Source organism: Eriocheir sinensis, chromosome 22 (genome assembly GCF_024679095.1).
Source record: "Eriocheir sinensis breed Jianghai 21 chromosome 22, ASM2467909v1, whole genome shotgun sequence".
Taxonomy (NCBI): domain Eukaryota; kingdom Metazoa; phylum Arthropoda; class Malacostraca; order Decapoda; family Varunidae; genus Eriocheir; species Eriocheir sinensis.
Genome location: NC_066530.1, coordinates 16,102,438 through 16,117,545, shown reverse-complemented (window position 1 = coordinate 16,117,545; position 15,108 = coordinate 16,102,438). Strand labels below are relative to the sequence as shown.

Sequence of the window (15,108 nt, the reverse complement as noted above, 5' to 3'; positions counted from 1 at the left end):
TCCGGAGTTGTTTATTGACGAAGCTGGAGCCCACAATAACAGATACATTAATATTTGACAATCTACTCTTGTTCCTGACGTTTGAGGCATTGTAGACTCCATTAATGTAACTCTCCGAAGCGATATAAAAACCCCAGTGTTGTGTCAATCTCCGGTAAGGTTTATTGACGAAGCTGGAGCCCACTATAACAGGCACATTAATATTTGACAATCTACTCTTGTTCCTGACGATTGAGCCATACTAGACTTCATCATTGTACCTCTCCGAAGCGATATAAAAAACCCAGTGTTGTGTCAATCTCCAGAGTGGTTTATTGACGAAGCAAGAAACCACAATAACAGATACATTAATATTTGACAATCTACTCTTGTTCCTGACGATTGAGCCATTCTAGACTCCATTAATGTACCTCTCCGAAGCGATATAAAAAACCCAGTGTTGTGTCAATCTCCAGAGTGGTTTATTGACGAAGCAAGAAGCCACAATAACAGATACATTAATATTTGACAATCTACTCTTGTTCCTGACGATTGAGCCATACTAGACTTCATCATTGTACCTCTCCGAAGCGATATAAAAAACCTAGTGTTGTGTCAATCTCCGGAGTTGTTTATTGACGAAGCTGGAGCCCACTAGCGCCCTGCCTCGCCTCGCCTCGCACCCTCGGCGTATCGCGGTAAAAATTTAAGGTCGCTGGATATTGTGATGCGTCGAGCCTTGGTGCCTGACGCCGAGCTGTGTTGTGCTGCACGCCATATATTTTGCGAGGGAGTTTTACTGTTTGGATTTTTTTTTTTACAGCAAGGGAGGCAGCAGAGAAACAAACAGTGACGCCGTAACACATCAAAACAAAACAACAACAATATAGATGGAACACTTACGTTTGAAGTTAATGTTACTGTTGTATTCATCTTCACAGATAACATCAAGGCGGTATAAATGGCAGACTCCTTTGCTGTCATACTTTTTAACGGGATGACAAACCGGGGACCTCTTCTTTCACGGCGACACTGAAATGCAAGGTTGACATAAATTACTCCTTTATTTTATAACGTAATTAGGTCACAAATACGATAAATTAAGCGGAAAATATTACCATCCTGCCACCTCGTTACGTCAAATAAGATAAATCACACACACACACACACACACACACACACACACACACACACACACACACCAACCATTACACTCTTTCCCCCCTCAAATGAAACCTTACATTTTGGGACACGAAATCACACACCAAAGGGACGATGGAGAGAGGAAGGAAGGAGAGGAAGGGAGGAAGGCGAGATAGAGGAGCCGTCGGGAAGGGAGTCACAGATAGAGGGTGATTGAGACAGGACCTATCAAGCCATCTAACGGGGCAACACTATCTGGTCACAGGTGTCGGAGTGGGACCTTCGGGCACCCCTGTATGGCAAGCCCAGTGTGTCAGCCCAGATAACAGACTTCCGGGGCGACACCAGCGCTGCCAAATTCTCAGTATTGTGGAATCTGAAGCTTGTATCTGAGACTTCATTAATTTTGTTATCGAACTTAGAGACTCGAACTTTACCTGGAGACTTAATTTTTGCACTAATCAGACAATTCATACTAATTACTAAATACGCATTACCTTCATAACTTAATTTCTTCTTTGTTTTGTTTTATCTTTTTTTTTAATTTTCTTTCGCTTTGATATCGCTTCTTTTTTCTTTGACTATCTCTATGTCTATCTATCTATCTATCAATCTATCTATCTATCTAACTAACTAACTAACACTCACTCACTCACTCACTCACTCTACCTGTCTAACTTATTCAAACTTCCACCTAACTGAGACTTAAAATTTCGACCTAACTTAGACAAACTTTAATCTAACTGACACTTAAATTTTTACCTAAGTTCAATTTTCATCTGAGACTTAAGTTTCGACCTAATTTAGAGAAACTTTTATCTAACTATGACCTGAATTATCTTTCCCCTATAGAGAGACATTCCTCTTCCTCCACCTCCTCCTCCTCCTCCTCCTCCTCCTCCTCCTCTTCCTGCAGACTTCCCGGGACTCGAAATATTGAAGAGATAAGATTCAGAATTCGTATCTTAAATGAGTGGGAGAAAAATGGAAAGGCTTAACAGTGATGACCTAAAAATGAAGGAAGGAGAAATAGGAGAAAAAAGTGAATTAAAAGGAAAATGAGAAAGCAAAGAAATACAAGAACTAACAAAAAGGAGAAACAGGGAAACGAAAAAGAAAAAAGGATGAAATGAAAAATTGGAAAATGGTGAACGGGAAAGAAAATGAAGTAAAGGAAGAATGAGAAGATAAATAAATAAAAAGGTAACAAAAAAGGAAACAAAGGGAAGGAAAAAATAGAAAGAATGAGATAAAGAAAATTGGAAAGTGATGAAAGGGAGAGGAAGAGTCTTGACCAGCTGCCGGAGAGGAGGAGGAGAAGGAGGAGGAGGAGGAGGAAAGAAAGCCAGGAAGAAAGCTCAACCGTGACTAATTACTGAAAATCCTAAAAGCTTTCTCTCTCTCTCTCTCTCTCTCTCTCTCTCTCTCTCTCTCTCTCTCTCTCTCTCTCTCTCTCTCTCTCTCTCTCTCATCTTTTATTATGTCCTTTTTCAATGACGTTTTCTTCTTCCTCTGTCTGTCTGTTTGTCTGTCTGTCTGTCTATTTGTATGTATGTCTGCATGAATGTATATGTTTTCTCTCTCTCTCTCTCTCTCTCTCTCTCTCTCTCTCTCTCTCTCTCTCTCTCTCTCTCTCTCTCTCTCTCTCTCTCTCTCTCTCTCTCTCTCTCTCTCTCTCTCTTACATATTTATCTACTTACGAATTAACACATTTACCTAATTATCAAACTAATCAGCCAATTCATTCTAATTACTAAATACGCATTAGCTTAATAACTTCCTTTCTTCTTTGTTTTTTTTCTCTCTTTCTTTAATTTTCTTTGTCTTTTATATCGCTTCTTTCTTCTCTTTGGCCATCTCTCTTTATCTACCTATTTTTGTCTATCTATCTATATATCTATTTATCTAACTAACTAACACTTACTCACTCACTCACTCTATCTATCTCAATCTCTATGTATCTATTTTTTCATCTATCTATATCTGTCTATCTTTCCATCTCCTCTGTCTATCTCTCTCTCTGTTCTCGGCGCAAAATCAGCAGCTCCCTTTTGCACACATGCCCGTTCCAAAATTTATCATAATGCTCCCTGACGTCAGAAAAGCAAATTGGGAGGCCGGTTAATCTTCGGCCGTGGCGCGCTAAGCCGTCTGCGAGGCCTGACTTGATTGGGCGAACGGTAAAAATGCGAGCTGCCGACTTTTATTTGCCTCGAGCGCAATGAAATAATATAACATGCACGGGGAAGGCATCAAACTCGTTGCAGAATTCCTGTTTCAATAGAGAGAAGAGAGAATCATGTATATATGTCCGGTAAGAACGGTGTATTTCTCTTACTGGTTTGCTTCGTTGCTATTTTAGAAAATGTGTTGTCCCCGGTAAACTAAAAAGGAAAACGGGAAGCTGTTCTGAATGTGTAGAACTCGTATGACTACAACGACGATGCTGCTGTAGAAAGCCTTTATTACAACCCTTTCTGTCTAAATCATTCTGGTAAGGACGGTCTATTTGCTTCGTTACTGTTCTAGAAAATGTGTTGTCCCCGGTAAATTAAAAAGGAAAACGGGAAGCTGTTCTGAATATGTGGAACTCGTATGACAATAACGACGTACGATGCTGCTGTAGAAAGCCTTTATTGCAACCCTTTCTGTCTAAATCATTCCGGTAAGAACGGTCTATTTGCTTCGTTACTGTTCTAGAAAATGTGTTGTCCCCGGTAAATTAAAAAGGAAAACGGGTAGCTGTTCTGAATATGTGGAACTCGTATGACTAGAACGACGCACGATGCTGCTGTAGAAAGCCTTTATTGCAACCCTTTCTGTCTAAATCATTCCGGAAAGAACGGTCTATTTCTCTTACTGGTCTGCTTCGTTGCTATTCTAAAAAATGCGTTGTCCCCGGTAAACTATAAAGGAAAACGGGAAGCTGCTCTGATACTGAATATGTAGAACTCGTATGACAACAACGACGACGCTGCTGTAGAAAGCCTTTATTACAACCCTTTTTGTCCAAATCATTCTCTTAAGGTCAGTTCCATCAATATCTGTATCCGTTCCCAACAAGCTTTCAATGAACCACTTTTCACGGGTTGATGGAAGAGTGGTCAGCGTGCGGGCGTGGTGAACCCGATGACCTAGGTTCGAGATCCACCGAAGGACGCTGCCCAGATCTTCAGTCACTAACTTCAGCGACATCGTTCAAATGGAAGTTGGAAAGTTTCGTTTAGTCGGCGCAACATCTGTGGTCATATGCCGGAGAAAGACAGAAGAGGAAGAAATTATAGAAGGGAACAGATCTTAGGAGACGAGACACAACCCCCGATTAATACCTGGTACCCATTCACTGCTGGGTGGACAGGGGCGTAGGGTATCGGAAAAGCCGCCAAAATTTTTCCACTCCGCCCGGGAATCGAACCCAGGCTCTCTTGGTTGTGAGCCGAGTGCGCTAACCACTGCACAACGAAGCCCCCTCGTTCAAATGGAGCACCGGGGAACAGCACAAGCCAAGCAAGAGTCATACATCACGGTAGCCACTATAAATAAAATTCGCCTGGGACACTAAAGGGTTGGGATCATCTAATATCCCTCCCAAAAGAAACTACCAGCGCCAAAAACCTAAAAAAAAAGATGTAAGGAGCAAATAGGCCTAGAAAAAATAATTGAAGTGAAATATTACGAATTCGACGAAGACCGAAAACCTGTCTCGTCTAGGCCAATAAGAGGAAGCATTTAGACATCCTACACCACAATAACTCACCGAGGGAAAACGTAGCTAATACATATTCAACACCACACACACACACACACACACACACACACACACACGCAGGCTTGTCAGTAATGAAGCGTATCGGAAAAACGCGTCTGGCCAGTGTGTATTTAACTTGTTTGCTTAATTAAACACCTCGTTATGTTGTGCCTGACGTTATAATTTATTTCCTCAGCGTTCACCCCGCACGTATTCAACTTAATTAAATGCTTTGGCCGGAGCTGCGAGGAGCGGCGGTGGTAGTGCTGCTGTTACCCGCTGATAATTATGCCCCTGAGTAGACGCGAGTGACGGGGGCTTAAGATGAATGACCCGGCACAAAGGTCTAATCATGCACTGGGTCTTAATGTGGTTAGTGGGGTGCATCGGTCCAGGAGGGGAGGGGGTATACAGGATGTGGCACTGTGCTAACTTGGCCCTCTTGGTAACTCTAGCACGATACGGCCTAGATAAATAGATAGATAGATAGAGAGATAGATAGATAGATAGATAGATGGATTGATAGAGTTTGGTTATTATTTACTTATTTCCTTTGTTTCGAGAGAGAGAGAGAGAGAGAGAGAGAGAGATAATCAAAGAGAAAGAAACAAAGAAAAGAAAAGAAAAAAAGTAAAGAAATAAATAAAATCTACGTCAACAGCCACGCTCATTTAATTTCTGCGTCTCTCCCTTGAAGTAGAAATCAGATAATAAAACACAATTACAGTAAATGAATGTACTAGGCTACCTGTTATTAATGCAAGAATATAGTGTACTAGGTTAGGTGGGGTTTGATAGGCTATTTCACTAACTCATTTTTCTTTAGTCTCCCTTGAAGTATATATCAGACACTGCGCAGCTTATGTAATATTATTTTTATTATCACGCCAGGAGGTTAAGTTGAGTATGGAATGTACTCAAAATCACAAAAGTAGGTATAAGTATTGAGAGTAATTAAGTGTCTTCCTCCGATCGTTATACACAATTACTTACAATACTTATACCTACTTTAGTGATTCTCTGTACATTCCATACTTAACTTAACATTACACATAAACCCCATAGTATCAACAGTCCATTAACCTTATATCCAGCCTTACACCCCCACTCCTTCGGCCTCTTCATCCTCTATTTGAAGAACGGACTTGGAACTCAACACACACCCAGGCCAACTTGTAACCCAGCCCTTGTTATGGTACAGTGCCTCCCATGTACCGCCCGAGGACAGTGTACACCCTTCCCAAGACCTGCTCCCGTGACCTGCCCCGGGGGAAGAAAAGGAAGAGGCGGAGAGCGGATCAAGGAAAAGGTGAGGGGGAACACGGAGGGAGGAGAGGGAAGGAAAGGAGGAGCAGGGATAAAAGAAAGCTCTCCGAAATTGACCCTCTCTTCTGGTTTGTCTATTCTATAATCTTTTATATGGTCAGTTGTTAGCGGGCTTTTTTGCTTTGTTGTTTTGTTTTGTTTTTCCCCTTGAACTGTTTCTCGAAAAGTAGACATTTGCGACGGAAATGAGGTACAAAATCATGCAATTCTCTAAATCTATCACAAGAAAAACATAAACCACGTCAGAAAATCGTTGGTTGGGTGAAACGGTAAATTGTCCGCTTCGTATTCCATGAGTTTACGAAAAGCGTAGATATGCAGAGTAGATAAATAACTATCGGAATAGGTCATAACTAAAATAAGTATGTGTCTACGACGTTACGTTAGGTTAAGTTAGGCTGGGTTAGGTTAAATCTATTGGGCAGGCGGTGAGATTTCCGTAGTGATTTCCGGAAAAAAATTAAAAATACTATCTCCCTAATAAGAAGCATCATGTTTTGCCAAGAAATAACCAGTCAGTGTCTCGAAATTAGTAGGCTACCCTCTCGTCAATAATCCTCGATAGCAGTCTTTACCGAATGTTTCCACAGCAGAGGACAAGATAACGTCTGACAGCTACACAACAAAGCCACATTCCTCGCACTGTGATGTTACTATTACAGACTGGAGGCTTCATGTGCATCGTTTCAGTCTTAGCTACCTTGCGTGTATATCGATGTCTTATACCCATGGCGGCACGAAAAGAAGGAGCACAAGGAGACGATATAATCCCACTTTTCACAACACATCAAAACATACTAACAGCGGTAACCCTCAGTGATGATTTCCAACGGGGTTACATTACCATGCATCCTCCTCATTCTTTTTATTTTTAACAACAAGGGAGCCAGGTCAAGGGCAAGAAACAAAAGCAGGCACAAAAAGGCCCTCTAGATATTGCTCTAATGAAAGAAAACAGAACGAGAGGCCTAAAAAGAGAGGTCAGTTTCGGGTGGAGAAGTGTCCTGATACTCTCTACTTCCCAAACTCTGCTCTCTATCCCCCTTATTTCTTTATACAACGATGGAGGCAACTCAAAGGCATGTAAACAAAATAAAAGAATGCTCGCCAAGTTCTGTTCCAGCTAAAATTGGCTAAATTAAAAGTGGTTAAACGTGTCTACTAACCACTGTTCTCTATCGCCCTTATTACAAGTTCTATCCATGATATCAGTTACATTAATAGCAGTATGTCAGTTTCCACTCCCTACGAGCTTTCTATGAACTAAATTATAAAGAATATCTGTTTAAATGGTACACTAGACATATTAAGCAAGTTACCGCTCAATACAGGCAAGTTTTCTGATTATTTAATGGTAAGCTTAACTAGAACAACAAGTACCTTAGCATTTTATTATAAAAGGGTAATTTTTAAGAGTAAGGGCGTACCACTACTTAATAATGCTTTTTTCTGTAAGTACTTAACACAAACACAAGTAAATGACACTAGAAAACATATGAATCTTTATATCTACGTTTGTTTGTTTTTATTTTTGTTATTCTGTAATTTCTGTTTAAACTCTAATCCTCTTTTTCTTCTGTTTTTACATACTGTCTTACTTCATTGCATCTGTATATAGTTGGACAAAAAAATATATATCTGTCTATCTATCTATCTATCTACATGACTAGCACAGATAATGAGAAAGTAGTGATATAGTTGGGAAATATATATATCATCTATCTATCTGTCTTTCAACACGACTGGCACAGACATCAAGAAAAGTAGCAATAGTATCCTTCCCCTTCCTTAACCTTTATATAGTAACATGAGCTAAGTCACCCGCGTCCTTCGATCTCAGCCAACAGGGAAGGACCGATGAGGAGGGGATGCCAGGCTCCACGCAGTCTCTCGGTGTCCTCAGCCCTGTCAACCAGTGTTCTGAGAGGGATGAGATGTATTGGACCGCTGCCTCCCCTCCCCAACCCGTGGCCACTTGACACCACATAAGCCTCAGTTCCCGTGTTTGAAGTCTCTCGTACAAGTTGGCGGGATATTCAATGACTGTTTTGTGATGCTGGTGATAGATTTACGTAGCTTTTGCATCTTAAATGTAAAAAACACACATGGAAACCCGGTCAGGCCTTCAGTGTGGACTTGGAAATAGTCGTGATGAGAGACCGATATGTTTAAGAATATGGACTTAATACCGTAGCGAATAACGAAGACATATGTGAAGAGATACACGGCGTCTGTTCTTGTCTTTGAAACTGAATCCGCGCTTGACTGTGATTCCGAACGTGACAAAACGAAACACACTTCAGCCTCACGGATATAAAAGACCATGAGTGATGTGGGTAACGTGGGCGACAGATGGATTTGGCGAGGGCCACTGTCAACCAAGAACCCATCCCTGCCCACGCCCACCCCACACTTGCCGCCACTCAGCACTCACCTTCCTGCACCCAGCCCACACCACCGTCCACTCAACCTACCCGCGGCCACACTAGCATCCCAGATCACCGCCATCCCTTCAGAGAGCTTAGAAACACTACCTCCAGCGTTCCCTACTCCCCATGTGACAGATGCTTCCCCGTGGTCTGTCTCTTCCCCTGGGTGGGTTTGGGGCTATGAAATGGAAGGGACACAGAGCTCCGGGAGGGTAGAGACGGAGGAGGCTTTGCCCCCGCCATTTTTAGTGACTCAGAAGTTGCCATTTGTTAACGCCAGCTTGTTCCAAAGTATTACCAACTCCCATACGTGGCTTGAGACCTTCCCAACGCACACAACTCCCCCAGTGACAGAGGGAAGCACAGTGTCTATATACATAAGAAATACGGACGTGTACCGCATTCACGCTTCCGCCAACACACAAGTGGAGGAGTTTGAGCTTGAGTTGTCCCTTCCGTTCTCATACTTCGTCTTGAGTGTATTGGCTATCTCATTACTCGTGTCCCTCGTGGCTAACCTCCTCATGCTCTTCACGGTCCTGCGGGGAAGCTACCTGCGCCAGACGATCTTTGTGTTGTACCTGAATCTCGCCGCCTCGGACTTACTGGCGAGTGTCCTGACGGTGCCTGTGGTGATGCTTGTGTTCCTCCGTGGCGGCGGCGTGGAGGAGGAGCGGCGAAGTGTGGCTGCTCCTTCGGTGGGCATGTGTTCCCTTCTCTGTGCCGGGTTGGTGCTCCTGTCCTATGTGTCAGTTGGGAGTATCGTCGGGATCTGTACGGTACGATGGTGTCAATTCTGCAGCTCCTCCAAGGCTCGTGTGCAGGAGAGGCTGATCATTCGGTTCTTCATCCTTTTCCTGTGGACGTCTGGGTTCGGCGTCACAGGCGGACTAGTCTTCCAGCACGCCGTTGGGAACTCCGAGGTGAGATGCACTCCGTTCCACCTCACCCAAATCTTCAACGACGCCCTCCCGTTCTCCTCCATCTGTATACTTCTTGGGCTCATCCTGGTGGTCCTAGTCAACAGTCTCACCGTTAGGAAGCTCTCCAAGACGGATACTTTGCCTCCCCGACAGGAAAGACCAGTCATCAGCCGGTATCTGACGTTGCTTCCTCCGTGCACTGCCGTCGTTAATAGCCCTAAAAATTATGCCACCTCGGAGCAGAGCAGCCTTAACGAGTACCCGAAGTTTACCGCAGATGACCTCAATGGTGGAGTGTTTCATGATCAGTGCTTCAGTGTGAATGAAACTAAGGGACCACATCCAGAAGCCAAGAGTTCACCTGTTCCACCTGTCAGAAGTGATGCAGACGAGTACTCGAAGTTTGCATCAGATGACCTCAATGGTGGAGTGTTTCATGGTCCGTGCTTCAGTGTGAATGAAACTAAAGGAACACATCCAGAAGCCAAGAGTTCACGTGTTCCACCTGTCAGAAGAGATCCAATGGAGGGAGCACAGAGCAGCCTCAACGAGTACCCGAAGTTTACTGCAGATGATCTCAATGGCGGTGTGTATCATGGTCCGTGCTTCAATGTAAATGAAACTAAGGGAGCACATCCAGAAGCCAAGAGTCCACCTGTTCCACCTCTCAAAAGTGATGCATTGGAGGGAACACGCACAGAAACCAAGAATAATTCACCTATTCCACATGCCAAAAGTGATACAAGAGATGCATCAATCCACGGTACCTCTGGGGAAGGTCTCAACTCCGTGTCAAAAGATTTCTCCGATGACCTTCCGAGCGGATCTTGCGGCATCCCTTCCTCACAAGCACCACCACTCTTTCCACTCCAACGTCTGCCGACTCCACCTCCAAAGACCGATGATACGTATGAAGGGAAGGAGAAAAAGCCTCCAGTTATGCGTCCTATCAAAACGGAACCCTGGAACAACGCCCGACAAACAGATCTTGAGAGCGAACATTTATACGAGGTCATTGAGCCTTCCGACGTGCAGGAGGAAGTGGCGAGACCTACAGGAAGAACTCAACACCAAGAACAAGTGTCTGGTTCTTGTGTTCTGCTGCCCAACGCCGTGGATATCCTTTACGATGGAACTCCACTAGTCAAACAGCATCAAACGACCTTGGCAAACATGGAACTCCGACCGAACCCAGACCACATTATCAACACTGAGGCGTGGAAGATAGGAGAGGCAACAGGTTCGGTGGGTGGTGTTGTAGTCGCCACTGAAACTGCTGAGGTTGTGACACGAGTAAATATGGCAGAGGAGGAGAAAAGGGCAGCGGGAACAATGGCAGAAACATCCACCGTCACAAAGTCCAGACCTTCCATCTCAGAAACACCACTGAACCCTCAAACATGGCTCCCCGTTCTGCCAGACACCCCTAACTCCAAACTAGACGGTAAGCCACGCCGCCACGCACACCGGCTAGGCCACAGGGCAGCTCCTCAGGCCGTCGTGGAGTCCCCGAGTGCCGGGTACCTAGCAGACCTGTCCGCCCCGACCAGCAGGCCCGGCACGCCCCACCACAAGATGAGCCGAAGTCAACGTGCGGAGCGTATCACGAACCTCTCCAGGACACGCCTCGCCTCAAATGAAAACGACTCTGAGGACGAGGAACCAAAGGAGACCAGACACTCGCGCTCCCCAACTCCAGCGAGAGGAAGGATTTGCCGGCACAAGCTTCCATCCCAAGGGCCTCCAGGGGTGCTCACGGACACTGTATCTGAAAACAAAGTACAGCTGAAGTGTGTCCGTACCAGCCACTGCTTGACCGCCATGTTCGTCCTCGCCTACCTGCCTTTCCTCCTAATGCAAGTCCTACTGCGTGTGCTCGGGGGCTCCACCATGCTGGCCATCACCTTCGCCTACATGTCTCTGCTCCTAGCCGTGCACCCCGCTCTCTACGGCCACCAGAGTCCCATCCTGAGGAACGCCATGCACAAGGTGGCCAAGCGACCCCGAACGTCCCTCCCCTCCCTGGACGGTGAGCCGCGTCCCTAGCGCCGGACACCTGCCGAGGGCGTGTGAAGGTGCTGGACTGAGGGCATGGTGATGGTTGATGAGGTGTGGATCAACGTAGCCCTTGACTGTTTGAAGTATTGTTGTTTCCACTCGCCTTCCACCTCCACCTCCTCCTTCGATCCCCTTCTCTTCCCCCTCCCCCTCTTCCTTCCCCTTCCCTCTTCTCTCCTTCTTACCCCTCCTCCTTTCCCCTCCTTTTTCCCCTCCCCCTCTTCCTTCCCCTTCCCTCTTCTCTCCTCCTTCCCCTTCCTCCTTCCCCTTCCCTCTTCTCTCCTCCTTTCCCCTCCTCCTTCCCCCTCCTCTTCCCATTCTCCCCTCTCTCCCCCTCCTCCTTTCCACTCCCCCATCCCATCTCCCTTCCCTCCTTACCCCTCCTTCGCCCCCCTCCTCTTCCCCTTCTCCCCTTCCTCCCCATCCTTCTTCCCACTTTCCCATTCCGTTCCCTCTTCCTTACGCCTCCTCCTTACCCCTCCTCCTCCCATTCTCTTTTCCACTCCCACCATCCCCTTCCCCCTGTCCCTCCTCCTTCCCCTAAAAGTAAAATCACACCAAGGTCAGTTAAAGTGCATGTATTTTAAGACCAATTCGCCTCATGAATCCAAAGGCCACCATCATTAATACGAGTCTAACGTTGTAATCAGGAAAGTGCACAGGTAAGTTAATGGTTCACCTGTGTATACCTGTGCAAAAAATATTAAGTAGAAAAGTCATGTACAAGATCTCAAAGTCTCAATGTGTGGGGATTGTCCTGGAGGCTTGTGTAAACTGTTGACAAGATTTCCTCCACGCTATAAAAGAGTACAAATTAGTCACCCTTATTTCAGACACAAAATAAAAACAAGAGATCAAATCCATGTAAATAAGACTTCATATAAAAAGGACTCCATGTAATACTGTTTTTCTTTTCTTGGTGTAATATATTAAAGGCGTTTTGGTGTTCCCTTTACCATAGATCCCAGTGATGAAGTTGACTTACTACCTAATGAAAATAACAACTCTATGTATGCAAGTGTGTGTATAGATTGATAGATAGATAGATAGATAGATAGACTGATTGCTTGATTGATTGACTGATGGCTTGCTTGATTGATTAATATATTTTTTTTACAACAAAGGAGACAGCTCAAGGGCACAAAAAAAGGAAACAATAATAAATAAAAAAAAAGCCCGCTACTCGCTGCTCCTAAAAAGAATCCAAAGAGGTGGCCGAAAGAGGGGGGAAGGGGGGAGATAGAGACAGAGATAGATAGATAAAGAGCAAGATAAACAAATATATAAAAAAAAAACATAAATAGATAGATAAATACTACACACACGACCTAATTTTCCGTGCCTCGCTACAAATGAGATAAGAGAGCGAGCATCGACCTGCCATAAAGTCATTAGGTCAGGAGCGGGGTGAGGTGAGGACCCGTAATTAAGGAGTGACCTAGAGGCATCGATCACAGGGGAGGAAGGGAGGAGAAGGGAGAGGGGATGGGGAGAGGAAAGGGAAGGAGGAGGAAGGGGAAGGGGGAGGAAGGGGAAGGGAAACGGACAAGAGGGAGAGGAAGAGGAGGAGAGGAAAGGGGATGAGGGAGATGAGGGGGAAAATGTAAAGGGGAGGAGGAGGAAGAGGAAAGGTGAAGGAGAGAAGGAGAAAGAAGAAAGGGGGAGGAGAAGGGAGGGGAATGGGGAGGGAGAGGAAGGGAGGGAAGATGAAGGGAGAGGGAGAGAAGAGGAAGGGGAAGGGAGGCGTAGGAAGGGGAAGGGGAAGGAAGAGGAGAGAAAGATGATGGAGAGAAGAAGAAAGGGAGGAGAAAGAAGGGGAATGAGGAGGGGGAAGGAGGAGAAGAGAAGGAAGGAGAGGAGGAGAAAGGAAGAGGAATGGGAAGAAAGAAGGAATGGGAGGAGGAGGAGGAATGAGAGAGGAACGAGAAGAGAGGAGAGGAAGGGAAGGGGAGAGGAAGGGAAGAGAGGGAAGGAGAGGAGGAGAAAGGAAGAGAAAAGGGAAGAAAGAAGGAATGGGAGGAGGAGGAGAAATGAGAGAGGAACCAGAAGAGAGGAGAGGAAGGGAAGGGGGAAGGAAGGGAAGAGAGGGAAGGGGAAGGAGGAGAGGAGAAGGCAAGTCGGAAGATCACCTGATGTCACCATGACGACCCACCAACACAGCATCCGGAAGGCGGCCACGAGGAAGAAGAAGTCGAGTATTAGTATTGATGAGACGCGGAAGACGAACAGGTATCAGGTCCACATTCTTAAAAGCATCGAACTCCCTTAACATCTATTCTCCAAGGCCACAGAGAAGATTAACCGGGTTTCAATGGGTGATTTTTCCCTTTCAAGATGCAGAAGTCGGGTTGAACTTTCACTAGGATCACAAAACTGTCCATGATAATCCCAGGAACTTCTACGAGAGGCTTTTCAAACAGGCAAACTGAGGGGTCGATATGCTGAAGGGCTTTAGTTTTAGATGTGTGTGAGGAAATAAGGTTTTGAGTCCTTATTTATGATTCCTTGAAAGCCAATCTAAATGAACATCTGTACGAGGCAGCTTGAAGGGCTATCACACTGGGCAAATTTTCCGTGGATCTTCAATCAACCCACAATTTCCGCTGGCGTGGTTCTCATATTTCCGTGGTTTTCTGACGTGTCTACGATCTTCCAAAGCCACGGTAGAGTTCAGCAAAGGACGACGGGATTACTGAACATCATCATCATCAGCAATAACAAGAAACAAACGAGAACCAACCCAGCGGAAATCGTGGTTTGACTGAAGATCCACGGAAAATTTGCCCAGTGTAATAGCCCCTTAAGACTACAGAAGGGACTGGGTCAGGCTAACTAGGTGTGAGTCATTGCAGATAAAGAATGAAATAGTGCTGTACCCCTTAACAAATTCTCGTAGGGGTAAACTAATCTCCTTTCTAGCTGACGATTTGGCTCGCTTTGCCTCATAAATAGACGAGAGGCTTTCAAACAGGCGAAGAGAGGGGCCAATACTCAAAAGAATTCGGGCTTAAAAGTTTCAGATGCGTGTGAGGAAATAAGGTTTTTGAATCCATAACCAAATGATTCCTTGAAAGGCAATCTGAATGAACATCTGTACGACGCAAGTAAGATAACAGAAGGGACTGGGTCAGGCTAACTTAGGTGTGAGTCATTGCAGATAAAGAATGAAATAGTGCTGTACCCCTTAACAAATTCTCGTAGGGTAAACTAATCTCCTTTCTAGTTGACGATGTGGCTTGCTTTGCCTCATAAATAGACTGTGCGTTTCTTTTATGAACGTTACAAAGGTTCGCGCGGTATAGATGAACTTCCCAAGACAGCACTACACCCCAAATCGAACTTCACGTAGGGTTAACTTATCTTTCCTAGCTGATGTCTGAACTTGCTTTGTCTCATAAGCAGATGTATGTTATGACTTCTACAAAGGTTCGCGCGGTGGGTGAACTTCCCTGGTTGCATCGCGTCATGGCTTGGTAAAACTGCAGCGGCTTCTGAGAGGGAT

At 45.1% G+C, this 15,108-nt stretch overlaps 1 protein-coding gene across 1 annotated transcript in view; it reads right to left on the bottom strand.

Moving 5' to 3' along the window:
* Positions 1-1,006, bottom strand: part of LOC127002165 (chondroadherin-like) — a 122,541-nt gene extending 121,535 nt beyond the window's left edge. The window contains exon 1 of the mRNA XM_050867827.1: positions 883-1,006. The gene's annotated coding sequence lies outside the window, so the exon portion shown is untranslated. The remainder of the gene's footprint in view (positions 1-882) is intronic.
* Between the last annotated feature and the right edge of the window lie 14,102 nt (positions 1,007-15,108).